The 24,330-nt window shown below is 38.1% G+C and overlaps 1 protein-coding gene and 1 non-coding gene across 2 annotated transcripts in view; both read right to left on the minus strand.

Moving 5' to 3' along the window:
* The window catches only part of CFAP299 (cilia and flagella associated protein 299), a 683,777-nt gene that overhangs the window by 309,473 nt on the left and 349,974 nt on the right, over positions 1-24,330 (minus strand). The gene's annotated exons all lie outside the window — the stretch shown is intronic.
* Positions 20,282-20,388, minus strand: LOC115873360. The gene has a single exon (XR_004048367.1). It is a non-coding gene; the product is annotated as a U6 spliceosomal RNA (small nuclear RNA).

Below are 24,330 nucleotides of genomic sequence, written 5' to 3' on the forward strand. Positions count from 1 at the left end.
CAAGGTCATTACTGACAATAAGACATGGTGCAATTCTTAAGACCTCAAAAGCAAGCATGAATCAAGCCTGTGGAAGATGCCATCATTACCTCACCCCATAAAAAGCGCATCAAATGAAATCAGTGATCAAGGCAATATTCATTTGTGGCTTTTGGATGTGAGGGGGAAATGCATTTGGAGTTCATTCCATGAGGTCAGACTGTGAATCAACCTTTCTATGTAGGAGTTCTGAAAAGATTGTGTAACAGTATGCAACCAAAAAGACCCAATTTGTGACAAATGGGGGACTGGTTTTGCAACCACGACAATACACCTGCTCACACAGCCATCTCAGTGCTCCAGTTTTTGGCAAAAACTGTCATGCCTCTCTTGGCTCACACACCAGACTCACCTGAACTCATTCCATGAGACTTTCACCTGAACTCATTCCATGAGACTTCTTTTTATTTCCCTGAATGAAGAGGGACATAAAGGACAGCAATTTGACAACATAAAGGAAGTGAAGAAAAAAGTGAGGGAAGTGCTATCAGCCATCCAAACAGATGAGCTTGAAAAAGCTTTTCAAGAATGGAATCTTTTCAAGATTTGACAAATGTATAAAGTGTAATGGAGAGTACTTGGAAGGTGATAAGTTGTTTTGTAAAAAAATAAATAAATACATAGCTTTGAAAAACAATTCCAGTTTCTTTGGGTACCCCCTCTTATGTATAATACAATAAAATGTTGCTAATCTTAAGCCATTTTCATGATTATTTGTATACTTAAGTCCATTACCAAGGTTTTTGTGTCATTTCAGCATAGTATTTGTAACTCCAACCAAAAGAAGTGGGTGAGACTGTGAAATTGAGGTGCTTATAGTCCATCAGGTAGAACAGATAGCTTGCTACTAATGTAAACAAATGCATTATACACTTGTGGATGTGGCACCACACAATTAAGGTATACAAAATCCTAATACAAAATCCAATTAAGGTATACAAAATTGTCAAGTTTATCATTCTTCCACATTTAAATTGAGCCACCCTAGAAGCAAAAAGGGGGTCCTAACCACTGCCAAGAAGAAGAGAAGAGATTAAAGTATGTTCTTTGAAATTGGGGTTCCTGCAAAGATGGAATTATTAGAAACAGGAGATAAAGAGGTATGACAGCGAAGAGATCCAGGGAAAATAAAAAACAGTGGTAAAAGAACCAAAAGATGATGCAGGGGACTTCCTGGTCCATGGAGCAAGAGAGTTGTACAATTTTGAGCCACACTATAGTGGTGGAGTGGAGTGCCTCAAGGCCCTTATTGGTGTGAAGAGCTTTGTAGCACTTCTATTTGCAAGGTCAAACCTCATCCAGTCAAATGGAACTGAAAGGGCCAGAAAGAGGCCTGCCTGTGGTCAAGCCTGTGAGGAGGCTGTTCTTGACTGAAGAAACTGTCTCCTGGACCTTTCCTGATCCTGAATTCAACCTGTTGCTGCTCACTTTTCTGTTAGTTTGTCACATTGTGCGGGCTTGTGTGTTGTTATGATGCTAGAAGCTATGCCAACAATATTTCAATAGGGCGGCCCATGGAGGGGGGTGGGGGCACAGTTTTCAGCAGATCTTCTAGACCTAACAGGCTATGAAAAAGCCTTGCAATCCATTTATGGATACAGAGAAGCTCAGTATCTTGTCATAAGGTTTATGATTGACTCTGGATTGGACCACAATTGTTCACATGCAAGTTCAAGTTGGACTGATGAAAATTAAAACAAGTTTTTGAGAACCAACATAGAACCTTGAATACATCCCACTTAAACTTAGAGACCATGTCAAGAATGGATTTGAGCAATTGAAGACTAATTATTGGAGGGCAGATATGTTGTGGAATGATATCAAGGATGTCACACATGAGAAACACAAAGGTCATTAAAATCAACAAGAAAAATAATACCAAAATGGATGTCAATAGAGACTCTGAAATGATCTTAAATATAGAGAGGCTAAGTTGAAAGGAAGTAACAACATAAAAGAGTTGATCAGGGTGATGGGTAGATTTATTGTGCCAATGTGGTCAATAGGAACATGTAGGATTAATCAGGTCACAGTTTGATTGGAGGGCAAATAGATAAATGGCTTTGCAAGGCCCGCCCCTCTCTCTCTTGCTCTCTGGTGATCGCACCACCATGAGGATGCTTTAGCTAGTTCTCTGCCACAACTTGTGAGCTACACTACCTGTGCGACAAGCCAACGCATGGATCTTGTCACTAGAGCTTGAGGTTCCTTTGAGACCTGCTTTGCCACACTGCTGGTGTGTACATCGCTTGAGCTTGAGGCTGGTGGGTCCTGTCATCCTGACTTGCTTGAGTTCAATATCCCATTTGGGCCTGCTTTGCTAAGGTCCTGATCTGCTGAATGTTAGTAACCAGCCCTGCTGTTTTGCTGCCCATCGGTGGACTCTGCTTGCATTGCTCAAGGGAAGATTCAGCTGTTGGCTTCCTTGAAATTGGACCTGGAAGCCCTAGTGAGTTGAAGGACTTCCAGTATATTATCTGTTCCATAGAAGTGAGTTGAACTGAGCCCTCTGTACTGCTGTTTGGACTAATTAACTGTTATATTCTTTCATGCTGTATAAACCTATCCATACATATACTTATAATCATAAGTGTCCTGGTTTTGTTTCACTAGATAACCCTGCCTACACAAAAAGAATAATTCAAAGGGCAAATCAACAAGATAAAGTAAGCACTGTAATCAAGTATCCAAAGTCCTGGCATCAGAAAACCAAAATGGAAGAAAAACTGCAGTTATTTCAAGCAGAAAGAAGTAAAGAAAAACATCAAGCCTTAAGTTGCAATATTGAAGGGATTCTGGGAGAGGGGAGGGGGAATGGAATAATTCAAGAGGCATTAAAATGAGGTGGAAGTAATCAGTGCCTTCTAAAGAATTAGTAGACATTCAACCAACTAAGGAAACAACAACTGCTCAAAGAACCAGTGATAATGAACTAAGTCCAAACTATACTGAGGGTACTGGCCAAAAATCAAGCTACAGAATCGACCAAATACCAACTGAAATATTTCAACAAATGTATGAATACAGGGAGGGGACTATATGAACAATTGACTGAAGAAAGCTATATTGCTGCGCATTTCAAAAAATAGCATGCAAAAATTATTATACAATACCATGAATACCACACATGAGTAAAATCTTGTTGATGATAACTTAGAAGCCAAGAAATCAAATGATGTATTTCATCGGGCAAATCTGCTGCAAAAGATATCTTAAAAGGACTAAGCAACAAACCGGTCACTTTGAAGACTTAGATGAGCCTGATATTGTCATGAAACTACCATGATATTTTCAGTCGTCTTATATGTGTGTAGAAGCTGGATAATGAGAAGGAAAACAGAGATGAATGGATGCCTTTGAATGACTGTTACCAAAGAACATTCAATAAACCGGGACTCTCAGAAGAACAAAGGAAGTACACTCAGAATGCTCCTAAGCCACAATGAAGATAAGGCTTCATATCACATACTTTGGACATGACATCAGGGAACAATTGTGGAACATGACATGATGCTTGAAGAAGGAGAGGGCCAGACGAAAGAGAGAAAAATACAACTCTCAATGAGATGGATTGACACAATGGCAACAACAATGGGCTCACACACAGCAGTGATGGTGAGGGCAGCAAATGACTGAGCAATGTTTCATTCTTTCACACATAGGGTGTCTATGATTTAGAGCCACATAGACAGCACCAAGTACTGATACTTCTCTAATAAACCTCACAACCTTCAATATGGTTGTGAGTTCCCATGGATATTACATTGAATTATTAGTAAAGTGGAGAGTACATGGGGAGGGGAGTTGTCGGAAACGGTTAAAAAAAAGAATGGAGAGAAGAGGTATCTGGGCTGTTAATCTTGATTTTCCTTCTGCCTTAGTAAGTTCGAGGAGGTCAGATGCTTGGGCCACACCATTTTTACAGACGGATTTGTTTGTTCTTTTGGCAGTACACAGTGTATTCAATCTTCTTTTGCCAATACCACAATTTGAATGCATCAATTCTTCCCTTTCTTCCTATTTCAGTTTTCAAATGCATATGAGGTAGTTGGAAAGACCATGGCTTAGGTCAGGTGCTCCTTATTCATCAAAGTGACGTCTGGCTTTTAAAAAAATGTGAAGATCTTTGCATTAAATTTTTCCATGGACATTTCTTCCATGAACATGGATTGGTAATCCAAGTGGAATGAAATCACTAGTAAGTCCATTTCTTCTTCCCCCGCTCCACAGTCTGTTTGTCACCCTGTGGTGGCTTATGTGTTGCGGTGATTCTGGAAGCTATACCACTGGCATTTTAAATACCTACAGTAAGCAGGTATTAACAGAGCTTCCAGATGAAGAAGAGATTAGGAAGAAGGAAGAGGTTGTCAATCCTGAAAATTAGTCAATGAAATTTAATTAACACAAGTATAACATTGTCAAATATATACTGGAAGCAGATCCCCTCACCATAGAAAACCCACAGAAAAACAAACTCAGTGCTATGAGATTGATTCCAAGTCATAGTGACCCTTTAGGACAGAATAAACCTTCCTCTGAGTTTCTGAGGCTGAGAGTAGAAAGCCTCATCTTTCTCCCACAGAGTGGCTGGTGGTTTTGTGGTTTACAGCCCAATGCATAACCCATTATGCCACCAGGGGTCCTTCTCAAGTTGAAAGGTACTCAAAATAGGACTGGGGTAGGGCTGTCCTCTCAAAGTAATGACCTAGAGGGGCAAAGCTTTCAGAAGCTCCACTCCAGATGAAACGCGACCCCAAATGGAAAGACAGACCTGCAAACATCCATTCATTACCATAGCTCGGAACATCAGCAGAGAGGAAGAGCCAGGATCAAGTAAACTGACACAGTGACTGCAAAGATGGGTTCAAACATTATGACAATGGTGAGGATGGCCCAGGAGCCAGCATTGTTCTCTTCTAAGGTGCAAAGGGTCATATGAGTCAGAGCTAACTTGATGGCATCTAACAATAATGAGCTTTCTTCTTTACCTATCATACTGTTGTTTGATTTGTGAGCCCTTTTACTGGTAAATACTTAATGTTTGTACTTAGTAATATTAGTTTCCATTATAATTTTTGTTGTTAGGTATTTCCTTTCTTTGCCTACTTGTGGTTTCATAAAATCAATCTATAACTATATAAAATGTAACCCATATTAATTTTCTAAAAGTTTACCCTTGACCTAGTGACTCTCTATGACTCTTACCATAGCAATTTTCATTATCACCTAAAAGATAAGCTGTATACTTTTGTCACCATATTGTCACTCCATTTATTCCTGAATAAAACGGTGTCTACATAGCCCTCCAGCCTTATCGTTAGGTGCTATGACATAAGGTCTGACTCAAAGTGAACCTACGTACAACAGAACAAATCACTGCCCAATGCAGCACCATCCACACCATTTGGATTACCTTTGAGCTTCCTCTCGGAGCCACTGTGTCAATCCATCTTATCAAGGTCTTCCCCTTTGTCACGGCCCCTCTACTTTACCAAGTGTGAGGTTGTTTTCCAGGGACTGGTCTCTCTAAAGGATGTGAAATGAAGTCTTGCCATCCTTGCATCTAAAGAGCAGTCTGTATCTACTTTTTTCAAGACAGAATTGTTGGTCATTTTGGCATTTCTTTCGATATTCTTTGCCAGCACCAAAATCTAGATGCAGCCATTCTTCTTTAGTCTTCCTTATTCAACATTCAGCTTGCATATTCTGCTTACATGAGCATTGATTGTGAATCCACGGCGGAGAAAAAAGGACACTTCAGTGTTTTCTCGGTTTACCAGTGTTGTGAGGATTTTGATTTTTTTACTTTGCAAGCTTTACTATACATACCTTTTTTTCTAGAAAGAAATCATATTCATTCATTTTTCTGTCAAAAGGATCTATCTAACACTAAATTCTCATATTACTTCTTGCTTAACTGATTTTCAATGACTTTAATAAAAATATATAAATGGCATGATACAGCATTGTTGTGTCATTTGCATATTGCAGATTGCCTTCCTCCAGTCCTGATGCTATATTCTTCTTCATATAATACCAGAATTTTGGTATTGTTATATAAAGATTTGATATTTATATTTGGGTTTGATAAGATTCTAATTAAGCTACAGATAGGAAATACTTGAAAATTTGCGATAATCACTTAACCTGAGCTAATTCTTACCTATATTGAAATTATTTCCTAGCATCCAGTGTGAACTTTTTGTATGCGGTTATCATCTAACATGAAACATGGTAGGCATCTAAAAATATGTATTGCAATCAATTAAAGTGAAGGAGGAAAAAAATAAAATTAATTTCACTTAAAAATAAAACAAACTATAGGAAAATATTCCTTTGTTTACCACTCTCTTATTTACTCAGAAATAGCCCCGGTCTTATCATCACTGGGCTCCATTTTGGGAAGGTAATGGTGTGTCAAATAGAACCCTTGCCCGGAAGGAGCTTAATGATGATGGCAGTCATTTGAGGTATTTTCTACAGGGATGGCTCTATGTAAGTGTCTTTAAAGAAATGTGTCTTTAAATCTCATTTAATTCTGAAAATATAATGATGAAGGAGACCTTCAGGGATTAAAGTTATTTGTCAAACCACTCAGCTAAGAAGTGACAGTGCCAAAACTTAAATTTAGTCCCTGGATGATAAAAATAATTAAACCTGCGACTACTAACTGAGAGGTTATTGACTCAAATTCACCAAAGCCAAAGCCACTGAAGCAAATTCAAAATCATCATAACCCTATGAGGCAGAGCAGAACTATCCCAGGGGATTTACGGGGTTTCAAATCTTTATGGAATTAGCACTTTTCTTCCCCAGAGCAGCTGATGCACTGGAACCACCAATCTTTGGTTTAGTAGCTGTGTACTTAACGAAATTTCCATCAAGGGTCCTTCTATATATATTTCAGCTTTGCAAACCATGAGTCAGTTCTACACTATCCTAAAGGGCCACTGTGAGTAGAAATTGACTCTATATAAATAGAGTTTGGTTTGATTTGGTTTTTATAAGTCTCAAGTATAATGAATATTGCTTGATTTTTTTCCATTGGCACATTAGAATATATTCTAAATTATGTACCTATGCATAAAGGTCATATATGATTTTCCCATGCTAACCTCTCCAACTTCAGCACATACTATTATTCTCAGCACTTTTCATGGTTTAAGTGCATTGCTTTTTGCACTAATTAATCTCAATAATACGTAAAGGATTTATACTTACTGTTCCTTCTGCCTAGAAAGATCTTTATCTTTCCTATTATTCTCTTAACTATTGAGATGGTACGTAAAATGTCACTATTTCAGAGGAAATTTTCATAGTAACCTTTGGCGAGTTCCCCTCACTCTTTACCATGTACTAAGTTTGTATAAAAAGTGACATTCTCAGAAACCCCCAGGAGCAGTTCTACTCTCCCCTATAGGGTCGCTATAAGGTGTTATTGACTCAATGGCAGTGAGGATTTTTTGTGTTTGTTTTTTTCTAGCATAAAATTATCAAAAGTAATTTTCCCTATGTTTTTACTGTCTGCCATCCCACTTAAAAAAACAAGTTTCATGGGAAGGAGACCCGTGTCTGCTTCATTCACTGTCTATATCCTCAATTTCTACAGAAAACTTGCAGTACTGATTAATCAATTCTTAAATAGTTACCCTCTGGAATAGAGTCAAAGTGTCTCTGTGGGTTTCTTAGCTTGTAATCTTGATGGGAGCAGAATTTAAGGCATTTTTTTTCCTGCACAACTGCTGCTGGGTTCAAACTGTCTGGTTAGAAGAAAAGGGCTAACCATTGTACTACCAGGACTGCTTCTGTAAAATATAGAATATCATATGACCTAGGAATCCCACTACTAGTTATATATCCTAGAGAAATAAAATCTGTGACATGAACACACACACACATGTTCATCATAGCATTACCTCCTAACAGCAAAAAGATGGAAACAACCTTATCTATCTATTATTGGATGAATATATAAACTGTGGTACACATACCCAATACAATCCTATGCAACATGAAAGAAAAATGAAGGATTTGTTAAACACCTCACCACAAAAATAAGCCTGAGGGACACTATACTGTGTCCAGCTCCATATTAAGACAGAGTAGATATATATTTTCTTTGTGTTTTTTTATTTTATATACAAGAAGATTTTTATCTAGTTATGACTAAGTTTTTGTAGAGTTTAAAATGATCACAATCAGACCCAGTATGTTGTCTACTCTTGCAAAGCATGTGTGATCTGAATTGGTGGATCCCTGATGAAGTCAGCTGCAACTATACAGAGGAGAGGACTTGGGTGCTGTGTTAACGAGTAATACAAACACCAGACAGATGCTCAAACTCATTTTGGCCACACTCTCGTTCTAAAAATTGATCATATAAATGGATAGGCTACAGCTCTGTCCCATCTGGATCTTGGACTGTCTACTGAGGATGACAAATGAACATCAGAATGTAAGACAGCTGTCTCAGAAATAATCTACTTAGGCAAAAGCTAAATGGGAATGTGACAGACTAGAGAGCAAATTTAAAGCAGAACAAAAATGAATAAAAGAAGGTCACACATAACCACTTGACTTTACTTGGTAAATATGCTAATGGAATTCATTTTTAATCATTTTATTAGGGGCTCATACAACTTTTATCACAATCCATACGTACATCAATTGTGTAAAGCACATTTGTACATTCATTTCCCTCATCATTCTCAAAACATTTGCTCTCCACTTAAGCCCCTGGCATCAGGTCCTCATTTTTTAAAATAAATTTAATCATTTTTTTAATCAATTTAAACAATCTGCACTGACTAATACCTCACTGCCATCACGCCCTTGTAAGGTAGACTCACAGCAACCCTATAGGACAGGGTAGAACTGCACTCTGGGTTTCTTGAGACTGTAACCCTTTACAGGAATAGAAAGCCTTACTTTCTCCCGAAGCGTGGCTATTGATTTTGAACGACAGAGCTTTTTGGCATTTCATTTAAATCAGCAAAAAAAGAATTGAAGAGTGCCCATGTTTCAAAATGTAAGTACTGTCCTTCAAAGGGTGACATGCATGACACTATTTTTTCAGGTGGAAAAAAAATACCATACAAAGGTTTGTGTATTGTTCTGTGGTGATCAAACAATGGAGAGTCTAAAGAATATATTCTATGTGCGATTTTGGGAACTCATTGTTGGTTGTATTTTTAGTGTTAAGTGGTGAACCACAATTTTAAGGACAGTGAAAATTTTGCTCATAGTAATTTTCCAAGAAGAAAATGATCTTTTTCCCTTTTCTTTTCTTTCTCTCACCCTCTCTCTCTCTCTCTCACACACACACACACACACACACACACACTGTCCTATTGAGTTGAATGAATTTATTTTACAAATAATTCTCATTTCAACATTTCTAATGCTCAAAACCAATACCAAAAGCTTTAAACATCCTTCATATGAGTATAAATGATAATCAAAATTCACAGTGATGTCATTATCTGGATATCATCACCAAACCGTTAACAAAGCTCCTAATATGTATATTTACTACTGCTGTCTAAGTTGCATTAGTGGAAGACAAGGCTCTATTAATTAATGGAATACCAATTGGGATGTTTCAATAAACTGATGTAATTCTAGAAGTGCTCACTTATCTCTGATGAGAAATTTGAAAGACAGCTACCTGGGCATCTGTGTGTGCCCATTCAAAAGAGAGAGAACACAACATAATGTAGAAATCCTCTAAAACATTGACAGAGAGCTGTCAGAAATTCATGTCAGATTTAGGGGGTCATTCTTGTCAGGTAGGGCTTGCTGAAAGAGCACCAGTAAGATGTTTGCCTGCGCTCCATTGGCCACACAAGACATTCAACTATGTGGATTATAACAAATTATGGATAACATTGTGAAAGAAAACAATTGCTGAACATTTGTTCATGTTCATGAAGAAGCTTTTTTAGACCAAGGGGCAGTCTAGCAGACAGAACAGGAGGAAGCTGCTCTTTTGAAAATCAGGGCAGGCACATGTCAGGGCTGTTTCTTTTCACTCTATTTATGGGACTTGCATGCTGAGCAAATGATAGGAGAATCTGGGGAGTCTGAAAGAGAATGGGGAACCAGAGTTGAAGAAAGACTCATTTATAATTACAATATACAAATGACACAACATTGCTTGCTGCAAGTGAAGGGGACACAACGCATTTACTGAAAAAATAAAAAATACAGCCTTCAGTAAGATTAATTCTCAACAGAACGAAAACAAAACATCTCCTGGCATGATCGATAAGTAACATCAAGAAAATATGTTGTAAAGGCTTCATTTTACTTAGACCCACAATCAATGTCCATGCAGGCAGTCATCAAGAAATCAAATGATCTATTGCTTTGCAAAAATCTGCTGCAAAAGACCTTTTTAAAGTACGTATTAAAAGACAAAGGTGTAACTTTAAAAACTAAAGTGAGCCTTTCCAGTCACCACAGTGAATAAAGAAGACTGAAGAAGAATTGATGTATTTGAATTATGATGATGGCCAACAAGAGTGGTCTTCCAAAAAATGAACAAATCTGTCTTGGAAGAAGTACAGCCAGAATTTGAGACTTTGCCTCATGTACTTTGGACTTGTGATCAGGAAGGACCAGGCCCTGGAGAAGGACATCATGCTTAGTGAACTAGAGGGTCCCTGGCAAAGATGAAAACCCTCAATGGGATGGTTTGACACAGTTCCTACAATGATGGACTCAAACACACAATTAAATAAGGGGAAGCAGTAGGACTCGAGAGTGTTTTGTTCTGTTGTGCATGGGGCCCCTGGGAACTGGGAGCAACTACAATGTACTACCTCATGGTACGTGAAATTTTCTGCACTAATAAAACGAGTCATTTTAGTTTCGATGGGTCTCCGTTTTTATAAATGTATAAAGGGATTATAGTAAAAGAGATTATTTACAAAGTTCCTCTTAGGTATTTTTTTTTAAAGAAAGGAAAAGGTCTGAGGTTTGTTGTAGTGAAAGAACGAACTTGGTTCCAGGTGAGACTCACATTGGATGGCACCAAAAACAAAACCAAACTCGTTGCTATCGAGCCATTGCTGACTCATAGCAACCCCCTGTGGGTTTCTGAAACTGTTTGTGGGAGTAGAAAGCCCAGTCTTTCTCCCACAAAGCTGTTGGTGGTTTCAAACTGCTGACCATGCTGATCGTCCAACTTGTAGGCCACTAATCTACCAGGGTTCCTAGCAGGAGACAATGTTGGGTGATAGGTTGAGAAGATTCTAAAATGACTTGATTGTCCATCTAGAAGAGTCAGGTACTATCATTAAGTTTTGCAAAGTGTGTTTTACTGAGGCTAGGAGACCAATATACATGTGTGTAGGGACAAGCTATATGAAGATATGAATAGGTAGATAAGATGTTTCATTCAGGTGGTTTCAGTTGAGTGTAAAGGGAGGAATGTACTTTTGTCATTCATGTACTTTCTAAATACTTACACTGCAACATGGAATCAGTTAGCATGACTTTTTAAATCATTTTATTGGGGGCTCTTACAGCTCTCATAACATTCTATACATCAATTGTATCAAGCATATTTGAACATATGTTGCCATCATCATTTTCTAAACATTTATTCTCTATTTGAGCCCTTGGTATTAGCTCCTCTTTTTTCCTTTCCTACCCACCTCCCACCCTAGGGACCCACTGATAACTTATAAATTATTATTGCTTTCAAATCTTACACCCACTGCAGTCTCCCTTCACCCACGTTTCTATTGTTCATTCCCCACCCCGGGGGAGGGGCAGGGGGGGTACATGGATCATTACAATTGGTTCCCCTTCCTCCCCTCCTCTTCCTCACCTTTCCCCTAACCTCCTGATATCACTACTCCTATTTTTGTTCCTGAGGGATTTATCTGACCTGGATTCCATGTGTCATGCTCTGGTCTAGCCAGAACTGAAAGACAGGACTGGGGTCATGATACTGAGGGGCAAGGAAGCCTCAAAGAACCAGAATAATATTGTGTTTCATCTGTTCTATATTTTGCCCTGGTTGACTCATCTCTTTCTTGTGACTGTTATGTGAGGTGATGCCCTATTGTCTACAGATGGATTTGGAGTCTCTGCTCAGATCCTCCTCATTCTCAACAACATGTTTTGTTTTGGTTTTGGGGGGGGGGTTTCTGTTGCCTGTTACCTGACCCTGTCAACACCCCATGATTGCACAGGCTGGTGTGCTTCTTCCATGTGGGCTTGTTGCTTCTCTGCTAGATGGCCACTTGTGTAACTTAAAGCCTTTAAGACCACAGATGCTATATCTTTTAATAGCCAGGTACCATCAACTTTCTTCCCCACATTTGCTTATCCACCCATTTTGGCTTCAGCGATCCTGTAGGGAGGGTAAGCATCACAGAATGCCAGGTTGTTAGAACAAAGTGCTCTTTCATTCAGAGAGCTTGAGCAGAGGCCCAAAGCCGGTCCACTTCTTCATTGAATTGTCATATTAATACATGTACATATGCCAATACCTCTTTTTTTAATGAATTAATATATTTACATAAGTACACACCTATGCTTTTACCTTGAGTTAGTTAATTGTGCCAGCCTGGCCAATAATCACATGTGGTGCTGGTTGAAAGGCGGAGGGATAAATGGTTGGTGAGCCTCGGCCTTTCTAGTTCTCGGGTCTTTTGTTTTGTGATGGTTGCATCGGGTGCAGCTGCCTTAGCAGTTCCCTGCTTCAGCTTGCAAGATGGATTTCCTACAAGACATCCCCAAGGGGAAGCCGCATGGACCTATCCCGATGCAGCCCTGGGTGCTGGAGCAGCCGTGTGGAGACCCGTGCTAGTGCTGAGATGCTTGTTCGTTTACTGACTCAGCTTTCCTCCTGCAGTCGGCATTATTGCCTCTGTTTTGTGAGGTGAAGGACTTTGTGGACTGGTGTTGGGTATGGGTTAATGTTGGACTTGTGGGCTTGGGCAGCATTGGGTTGGGATGTTTTCGTGATGCACATTTTCTTTGCATAAAATTCTCTCTTATACGTGAGTTGCTGTGGATTTGTTTCTCCAAAGTACATTGTTTGAGATCTTTCCTCTGTTTGCTTTTACCTTCCTTCTGCCCCACCATCATGCTTACCCTTCTTATGCCTCTTAGTAACTCCTCTCAACTAGATTGTGTCCTTCTCGTTGTTAATTCTAATTCCCTAGTTGTTCCCCTGTCTATGGCATTGTTTGTTCACTGCTCCTTTCCCCACCTCCTCCCCTGCCAGGTCTCTCTGGAACCTTCAGTCCCACTGTTTTCTCCTTGTGCTTGCTTACCACGCCTATCTGATACTGGTAGACAAAATAACAACAACAGAGACAAAACAAAAGAATGAATACAAAGAGGGGGGGAAAAGAATAAAAAGGAAAACAACTAGCAAAAAAAAATAAAAAGCATACCGAATTCCAAGTCTGTTCGCTGACCTTTTATGACTATCTCCCAATGGTTCTGGGGGGTTCTGGGAACAGCCCCTTCTTGGCTGAAGTCTATTTTGGGGGCTCCTCAGGGGTTTTGTGGCTTTTCTTTGTTTCCATTACTGAGTTGCTATGTTCCCCTCTTGGTTTGCCCTACTCGCATGATTGTTTTTTATGGTCGTTGTAGTGTAGAAAAATTTTCAATATCTTAGTGTTGCACAGTAAATATGTTATACTTTATATCTAAAATCAGTTTTATAAATGGTATGTCTTAATGTTCTCATCTATAAGTTTAGATATTTGGGCTCAGGAAAAGCTTTCCTGCTGGGTAATTGCCAACTACATGATCAATAACTAATACAATTTTTAAAAACCCACTGTCATCCAGTCAATTCTAATTCACAGAGACTATAGGATTTCCAAGGTTGTTCATTTTTATGGGAGCAGAAAGCCTTATCGTCAAGAGCAGCTGGTGGGTTTGAACACTGCAGTTAACCGGCTAACACTCAGCCAACAGTGCCACCAGCCCTTCTACAATAACTATATTCTATCAAAGTGGTCTTGTTCTTCTGGAACAACCTGCTGCTGCTCAATTTAAGTTGCACACACCAATGAGCAACCATTGGGAAAACATTCTTTGTCCAATAAAATGGCAAACGTTATTCTTCAAATCTACTTGCCAGGTTATACGTCTATCCTGGCGTGTATGTTGTTTCTAGAAATCCTGGTGCTGCTGTACTAAGAAGCAGTTGGCTGCTAATCAACAGGCCAGGAGAGCAAGCCCACCACCTGCTCTTCAGGACAAAGACTTGAAATCCGTGTCCACGATTTACAGTCTAGAAACTGCGTGGGGTCCCCTCTGTCCTATAGGGGTGTAAGGGGTCCCAGTCAACTTGATTCAATGATTTGTTTGTTTCTTGTGAATTGAGATGACACTATTTGCAACCCCAATGAAATCGGTTCTATGTTGCAGCCTTAAAAGAAAACAGCCGATGGTGGATAGACATAGAGCAACCAGAAGGGAGAAGGTTGTGAAATCTGTACTTCACTAGATAGGGCAGAAAAATCTAAACTGTCCTCTTACAGTTTAACTCTAATATTAAAACAAAAATTTTCACCAAAATTCCCATGGACTTATTTAATCCTCACACATAGGCTCTACTGGGTTGGTTAGTGCAAATTTGCAATTAAATTGTGAAAATGGTCCTTAGCCTGCTACCCCTGGGGTCCTTTTACTAACTGCATTCCCACAAGAAGATGAAAATATTAAGAACCTGAATCATTCAGTATTACTTGTGCCAGATCTCCTATGTAGATCCCATGGCAGGCATATTTAATGAGGGAGTCAATTGCTGCCTCAAGTCTAATTTGGCCTTTCCCAGTGTCCAATGCGTTTTTCTCAAATGAACTGATCCATGGGGAGCTTGAAAAAGTCAGGGTGTGTGAAGAGAAGGAACAGGAAAAATTTCAGCATTATGACAGTTTTCGAAAGCTTCATTTTTACAAAGTAAAATCAATTGATTCCTGGGGTTTAAAATAACCAGTGCAGAGGTACCTTAATTAATCAAAAAGTTCTCCTTAATACCGACTCATATATAAGCTACCATTCTACCATGGAGGAGCATATTTCTGCATTGTCCTACATATGGTCCAAATTAGCACCTGCATAGTTCAGTTATTAAATGAAAAACAGCTCTTTACTTGACCTACGGAGTTCTTGTACACAAGACCCTATCCAACAGCATTATATCTTCCCTTATCAGATGCGTGTGGTATGACATAATGAATGTAACACTTCAGTGCAATTGGCAAGGTTTCAATTCCCAAACATGGGGTCACATTTCCTTGCTCGTTGTTTTTAAAGCAGACATTTTGAATTGGGTAGCTAATGGTCAAGCCCTGGAAGTTTTCCTCAGAGATCTCAAACCAAATCTGAAACCAGTAAATGTAATAACAGTCTAAAAAGTTATTTGCTGGACAACAGCTTCTTGGAATAAATGATGAAGGCTTCAGAAAAATATTAGGTGAATGTGTGGGACCAGTCCAAAAATCCTTTATCTGAATTTATGGAAAGTATGATAACTGCATTGAGCAAGCAATTATGCTTTGAGCACTGGCAAAGCAATATCCACGTTCACGCTTTAAATTTTTTTTCTTAAAATATGATGCATACCAATTCAATATAGTGTTTAAATATGCATTCCTATTTTACATTTCTAAATGTAAATTATATTTTGCTGCCCTTTACTGAAGTAAACACAATGCATTCATATGTTTGAAGTGCCTAGATTTCAATGGAACAAGAAACTCAGGAGAAAAAAAAAGAAAGAAACTCAGGTCAATAGAAATATGATGGTTGTAGTAGAAGTTTTCAATATGTGAAGAGATATTATCCATGACACAGTCGCTTAATCTTATTCCTTTAGTAAGAAAAGCAAGAAGAAATATGTGACTTTCAACCATAAAAGAAAGCATCACTTTGATAATATTAATGACTTCATTGTTCTAAATAATTAAACTGACATGTAATAGACAAAAGGTTTTTCTTTCTTTTTTTAAGCATCTCTTAGTAAATAACATGAATGTTTTGAGATACCTTGAACTGTCACCTGCACATAGAAACTCTGTTCCTAAATCAACAGCTGTAGAAAAGATATACATAATTTGTAAAAGATCCCAAAATGGACAATTGCAGTAAGAAAGGATACTATTTGTCTCAAAGTAGATAACATATGGAATGGTTGGTTCATCAGGTTAGAAAATGAAATTTTGAAAGAAATAGCTTTGTAGTCATTAAAGTTAGAAAAAATTGACACTAAACATTTGCCTAATATTAAGATAGAAGTAATACACACTCCTTGAAATGTTTTATAACAGAACAGAAAATGATCCAAATTCCATGAAAACATACAAGCTTTTAAAATAAATATTTATTGAACATCTGCTATTGGCAAGTCACTGTGTAAATAATACTCTGTAAATATCATATAGATTTTGTTTTACCTCAAATCTAATCAAAACTGCAGAAATCCAAAAACATACACACAGTTAAAACATGATATAATTTTGCTAGTTGCCAAGGCAGGTGCTATTCCTATTTTCCAAAACCAACATTATAAAAATATTCTCAAACACTTACTTTAAGCAGTTAAGTAGTAAACATATGGAACTCATTAACTTTTAAATTTAGACAAAAATATAAATATGTTCAAGATATGTTTCATTAAGCTAAATGTTGAGAGATCTATAGTAAGTTTGTGAAAAAAAGTAGAGATTTCACAGGGATATCTTTAAAGCCTATGTTATTGAATAAATATCAAACACCTCTACCCATTATTCTTTGGAATGAAAGAATAAGCAAATGTTAGATGGAACAATCAAGGAGGAATCTATAGTTCTTGATGTTTTGAACTTTTAGATGCCAGACTGGCTTGTGTTATCAAAAGGCATGAGCACATCATTATTTAAAAATTGAATTATATGATTATGAATTCATTTGAGAAAGACAACCTACTAAGTTAAATCTGTGAAGTATTTTCCAGCCTGTGAATCTATAAATCAGAGTTCACTGAGGATTCCCTATTAGATTATATTTATAGAGCCTTCTCCTTTCCATCATCACCACCACATCAGTCTGAGAACAGAAAACTCATTCTCATACTATCTTTGCTAGTGAGGTCCTCTAGAAAAGAAGAGAGAATAACTTGACAAAGTCTGTGGGCCAGATGCAGAAGAACAGACTGAAAGAGAGATAATTCACAACCTGTAAATCAGTAACGCTCATAGAATGCTGAATGACTAATCATTCCAAAGTTGGAGGAGTTCTCTAGAGGAGCAGTTTCATGCTCAGTCCTTGGCATTGATCTGTTCAACATTCCCGTTCCTATCAGCAATTGGGATGATACCATTGAAGATATTATCCAATAACATGCTTCAAGAGCTGGCAAGGAGTGTTGTGGGATGACAGAAGTGAAATTGGAAAAATCTCAATAGGCCAGAATGATAAACTGAAACTGAAAAAAAAAAAAAAAGAAATGTCAAAGTTATAAGCATAAAATGCTGCCTTTGACTCGTCAACAGTGAGAAGGTTTAGCCTAAAATCAGTGAAAATGTGACTACTGGGAAAAGGAATTTGGTCTTATGAAGCACAGTTCTCTGGTTTGTGTGATAAAGGTAACGGTAAGAATTTGTAAAGGATCAATTTATTATTAAAAGAGAATACACAGTACTTCTCTCTCCCTATCACTGGCATGGAGTCAATGTCAACTCAAGACGACCCTTTAGGACAGGGTAGAACTGCTGTTGTGAGTTTCTGACACTGTACCTCTTTAAGGGAAAAGAAAGCCCCATCTTTCTCCCACAGATTGGCTGGTGTTTATTATGTAATAAGGACTAAAATTCAATAAAATTTATAGAGGCTATTTGAACCCAGCCAAATAATTTATTTTGATTTCACAACAAATTATAAAGTGAAATGTGAACACAAATGCCATGTGCTGTTTAGTAGTGCACACTGTTTCTCTTCTAATCACTGAAATTGAATTTGTTGGTTGTGGTATTTATCATTGAGTCAATTCTGACTCATGTTGTTTTTAATATTAAGTGTCATTGACTCAGTTCCAACCCATAGCGACTGTGTTAGTCTGGGTAGACTAGAGAAACAAATCCATAGAAACTCGTATGTATATAAGAGAGGGTTTCATATAAAGGGTAATTGTATATTAAGAAAGCATCCCAACCCAGTCCAGTCCAAACCTATAAGTCCGATATTGGCCCATATGTTCGACACCAATCTATAAAGTCCTTTTCAGACTCACGAAACACATGCAATGAAGCCAAATACAGGATTATCACAGGCAGGTGGGTAGAAAGTCTTTGGATCCAGTGGCATTGTAAGCATCTCAGCACCGGCAGGGGGTTCTTTGTGGCTTCTCTGGCTCCAGAGGTCTGGATCACGGTAGGTCCATGTAGCTTTTTCACAGGGATGTCTCACAGGGAGTCAGACTTGTCAATAGAGAGAGCTAGTGTCTCCTGCCTCCAAGAAGGAATGCCAGGTTTCCCAGAATTCTCAGGGAAGGCCATGCCCACAGAGAAGTCTCATTGGCTATCTCCAGATTGACAGGCTAGACTCCACCCTTACCTTCTTAATCCTCAAAAATGACACCAGATTATGTAACTAGCACAACAAATCTATGCACAAGAGAATAAAACACTACCTAGTCCTGTGCTATTCTCACAATTGGTCCTATCCTATCCTTGCAATCACTGTCATGGTGACCCTACATGTTACAATAGAACTGCTCTGTAATATTGGCTTCTTAGCTGTAAATGGAAGCATAGTAATGGGTCTTTGGTTCCCCAGTACATCTGGGTGACTTGGAACTACCAACTTTTAGACTAAGCAGTAAACCATTGGCCTCACTAGAGACCTTAAAAATGTTAATATCTTATTCATTTGGGTGTTTGTCTGTTTGTTTTTAGCAAATTGGCACAATTCCCTAAAAACAAACAGACAAACACCCAAATGAATAAATTATGTCAGTGGCTACCAGTGTGATGTGCGGTAAGTTACTTGAGATCCTGGTGTCTCAATTTTATTTTCAATAAAAGAGGGGTGATGGTAATGTCTAAATCAGAGGGTTGTTGGAAGAATTCAAGGTACAAAATCAGCAAAACACAAGTCTGGCTCATAAGAAAGTTCAATAAATGTTAGCTGTAATTGGTGAAAAATCGTTAATATGCCTGACTACTAACCAAGGAGGTAGAGGTTTAAGTTTACTTAAGGGCACCTAAATAATAATAATAATAATAAAAAGACTTTTTGATCTAACTTCAAAAAATCAGTCATTGAAAATCCAATGAACATAGTTCTACTCTGACACACATGGAGCAGAAATGATTCAGTAGGAACTAGGTCATTTGTTATTACCATGTTATTAACATGTTTTGTTCATCTTAATGAGCATTTCAAACCAAGAAGGAAATACAAAGACCTTTGACAATATTTGATATGTCTTCACAGTATGCACTGGTTTTATATATAAAGAAATATGAAACTGATGAGATAATGTATATTTTAATGATCAATTTAGAAAAGTTGAATTTAATTTCCTATAATTATGTGAAAATTAGACATTGACTAAGGAAGACTGAAGAAAAAATCATGCATTTGAATTATGGTGCTGGCTAAGAATATTGAAAGTACCATGGACTGCCAAAAGAAAATCTGTCTTGGAAGAAGTACAGCCAGAAGGCGTCTTAGAGGCAAGGATGGCTAGATTTCGCACCATCTCTGGACTTGTTAGCAGGGGAGACTAGTACCTGGAGAAGGACAACATGCTTGGTAAAGCAGAGGGGCCGTGAAGAGAGGAAAACCCTCAACAAGATGTCTTGACACTGGCTGCAACAGCGGATCAAGCAGTCAAACAATGGTGAGGATGGGCCGGGACTGGGCAGGGTTTAACTCGGTGTTACATAAGGTTGCTATGAGTAGGAACCAACTAAAGAGCCCCTCACAATACATTATTTATAAAATCAAGATGACAGTCCAGTGCTTTAAACTCTTATTGAATGTTTCACATTTTACTATGAATGTTTCACATTTTATTTATCTTTTCTTTTCTTTTTGTAAAAACAATTTTATTAGTACTTCATCCGCATGTCATACAATTCAATAATTCAGTCATATTAAGGAGTGCTATACAATTATCACCACATTTAATTCTAGAACATATTCCGCTTCCTTGTACTCATTATTCATGTAATCATTAGTTGTTCTAATTGTGGCAAAAATGTACAAAAAACATTCTCCAAAAAATATGGAACGCTACATGAATGTGCATGTCACCCTTGCACAGGGGCAATGCCCGTCTTCCCTGTGTTGTACCAATTTCAGTATATGTGCTGCCTAAGCAAGCACTCCTCATCTTTTCTTATTATAATACTTTATTATGTATTTGCCAAAAGTTTACACAGTAAATTAGGTTCACATTTAACAATTTCTATGATACATTGTTGGTTGGTATTAGTTATATTTTTCATAATGTTTCAACAGTCTCATTATTTCCATTTGGCTTCATTACCATTAATCTAGCTTCTTTCCTCCCATTTCCATTTCTTCTTTGCTTTAGACTCTAAATCTACAGTTTAGAGTGAGTGTTAACCATTTGTTCTCATTTAGATGGTATTTTTAAAGAAAAACATTGCTGGTGAGTGATATTATTTTGTAAACCAAACTATTTTGATAATGATAACGTAACCTCTGAGTGTGATTTCAGCACAAAGTTTAATGTCTTGGAGGTTTTCTTCTGATTCAGTAAGTTCAAACTTAAAAAAAAAAGAATTTAAATCAGAATGGTCATTCATGCTATCCAGGTATCATTCTTCTGATATCAGGATAGATGACACTGTGACTATTGTAAACCTACAACAGTCTAATAGGCTAATGTCCTTTGAATCTTGTTGTCCTAGGTGCCATCAAGTCAGTGTCCACCTACAGCAACCCTATGCACAACTGAACAAAACACCAGCCTGGCCTGTGCCAGCCTCACAATGGCTCCTACGCTTGAGCTCACTGCTGCAGCCACCATGTCAACCCATCTCCTTGAGGGTCTTCCTCTTTTGAGATGCCCCACCACTTTATGAAGCATGACATCCTTCTCTTCAGGGACTGGTCTCTCCTGACAACTCAGTAGGAGTATATAATTCATAGTATTACCATCCTTGCCTCTAAGGATCACTCTGACCTTCTTACAATACAGACTGTTTTGTTATTTCAGTAGTCCATGAAATTTTCGATATTCTTCTCCAGCACCATAATTCAAATGCATAGATTCCTCTTCAATCTTCTATATTCAATGTAAAACGTTTACATGCATATGCAGCAATTGAAATTATTATAGCTTGGGGTAAGCCCACCTTTGTCCTCAAATTAACATCCTTGCTTTTCAATGTTTTAAAGAGGTCATATGCAACAGATTTACCTAATGTAATGAATGCATTGTTTAAACTCTTGGCTGCTGCTTCCATGAGTAATGATTATGGATCCAAAAGACAAAATCCTTGAAAATTTCAATCTTTTCTCATTTATCAGGATGTTGCTTATTAATCCAGTTGTGAAGATGTTGGTCTTATTGACATTGAGTTGCAATTTCTACTGAAGGCTGTAATTTCATGACTTTCTCAGCAAGTGCTTCAAGTTGTCCTCATGTTCAGCAAGCAAGGTTGTGTTGTCTGTAGACTGTAAGTTGTTAATACTCTTCCTTCAACCTTGATGCCATGTTCTCCTTCATATACTCTAGTTTATCTGATTATTTGCTCAATATACAGATTGAATAATATGGTAAGAGGACACAACTTTAATGCACACCTTTTCTTATTTTAAACTATGTAAGTATGTCCTTATTCTGATTGCACAACTGCCTCTTGATCCATATACAGGCTCCCCATAAGCACAATGAAGTGTTCTGGAATTCCCATTCTTCTCAAGGCTGGTCATAGTCTTTTATGATAGTTGAATGCATAGTCAATAAAACATGAGTAAACATTTTTCTGGTATTCTTTGCTTTCAGTCAAGATCCATCTGAAAGTAGCAATGTTTACCCTTGTTCCAGGTCTTCTGAATCGGGCCTGAACCTCTTGCTGGAAGTTCCCTGTCAATGAACTGCCTGCAAATATTGTTGGATATTGTTCCAAAAGAGTAGACAAAAATAATTGCACCATAGATGGTTGTTCACAACCTTTAAGAACCCATAAACTTCTTACCAAACTGGGATTTAGAACATACATTTTATGACCTATATTGTGACAGTTGACTAAGTTTCCCCAAGAGACAAGAAGAGTCTTAATTCTTCAGATCCAGTAAATCAATCCTCTATGGTGTTTGGTTATGTGTTGGAAGTATTCATACCTGTCCCCCTTATATGTTTTATTATATAAATAAGTAAATATGCAGTGCACACACACATCCATATATACATACATCTATTTTTCAATGCACACATCTCTACCTATGTTACTACACACATATTTCTTGGTTATTATTTCTATTGTACAATTATACATGGTTTAAAAAACAGCCCAGAGAGAGACAGGTGTAAGAAGCCCGCAGGTGCAGGTTGACCAGACAGACGGTGGACGCCGGCCTCAGCATCAGTGGAATCATTCTGACGGATCTGAGAGCTAGTGACTGGTCGGTTTGGAGATCACCACACCTAATAAAAGTGTTCGCTGGTCCCAAGAAGAAGGGCTGGCCGAGAAGAAGGTCCCGAAGTTACTTCTGAAAAGGAAACTGGAGCATAGCGGAAGGTTGGAGGCAGAGAGTCTCGGATCTGTTCCATTCAAACACTGTTGAAGCAACACACAGATCCACGGGACCACGGGGCCAGCTCAGCCTGAATTGTCTTCTTGTTGCTGATTTTTGTAAATTCTCTAAATATTTGAAAGAGTATACCCTAGTCGTATATGTTATTTCCAAAGATTTTTCAGTCCGTTTAATCATCTTAATATTACTAGCACCTACTACGGGTTAAGTACACATTTTATGCTAAATCCTAAATTTGTTGTTTTTGTGTTTGGACACCATTCAGTCCACTCTGACTCCCAGCAACCTTATGTGCAGCAGGAAAAAAATTGTTGCGCAAACCGGCACAAGTCTCACAATTGCTGTGTTTGAGTCCATTGTTGTAGCCACTGGGTCAGCTCATCTTGCTGAGGGTCTTCTTTTTCCTGGACCCGCTACTAAGTAATATTTCCTTCTCCGGGGATTGCTCCCAACTTAAAACATGTTTAACTTGCTTTTCACTCTTAAGGATCATATTTGTTACACTTATTGTACTAGAAATTTTAAATGGATACGTATTAAATATTTATTTATCTAAAGGTTGGTTTTGAGGAAACTGGAAAGTATCACTTCTCCAGAATCCAGCCTCTCCCATACTTCTTATCCTGCCAACCTTCTCAATACCAATGTTTTGCTTTTGTCTCTTATTTTCTTTCTTCACCAGTTATTTGAAACAGCCTGCTATACCTGATAAGTTGTTAACATCTGATAAGACTGCTTCTTTGATCTCTTCCTACATATTGTCTTTTACCAAGAATTCAAATCTTCGGGCAAAGAGGTGAATCTATCAGCCTAGGTTATCTGTGCCTTTCCCCAGAGATCATTCACCTCTCCAACTACAGGTCTCATAGACCAAAACACCTAGCTATATTAATAGAAGTGAATCAAAACCACAGACTGTTCAAAGGAAAGTTAGAATGTTCACTTCTAAAACTAACAAACAAAATTAAATTTTAGCTACGAAATGTGGGCAGGTTTTGAGAACCTTGAAATGTAAGCTTTAAACACGACAATGCTCATTCTTCCTAATTCTCCTTACACTTAGGCAAGATGAAAAGTAGAAATGGGAGAAAACAAACTTTAAAAAGGCTATTGTCCTCTAAGGGGGACAACACTGGAGACTCAGTGTCAGGACTGGCCCAGACTGACCGTGAGACAACGAGGCAAACCACAAAAAGCATGCAGCAGAGAAACCGTGGGAGCAGAGCAGAGAGCCCCGGAGGGAGTACAAAGGAGAGACTCAGGGGCCAGAGCATGGTACCCCATAGGTCCAGACTGAATGACACACCTAGAGATAAAAAATCAGACCTTGATCTATTTATAGGTTTTTCTTTCTGCTTAAATTTTTTTCTTTTAATGAATTTATTCTTCTGTGGGTAATTGGTTTCCTTTTTTTGTTGCCATCACTGTGTTCTCACTGATCGCCTATCTTGCTATGGCTTGGTTTTTGATGCATATTATTATCTCTACAGATCTATCTAGATAAGGTAGACTGGATGAACAGTCTGGAGGAGAAAACAA

This window comes from Echinops telfairi, unplaced genomic scaffold (assembly GCF_000313985.2).
Source record: "Echinops telfairi isolate 266 unplaced genomic scaffold, ASM31398v2 ScPeMD7_7468;HRSCAF=8506_0, whole genome shotgun sequence".
NCBI lineage: Eukaryota > Metazoa > Chordata > Mammalia > Afrosoricida > Tenrecidae > Echinops > Echinops telfairi.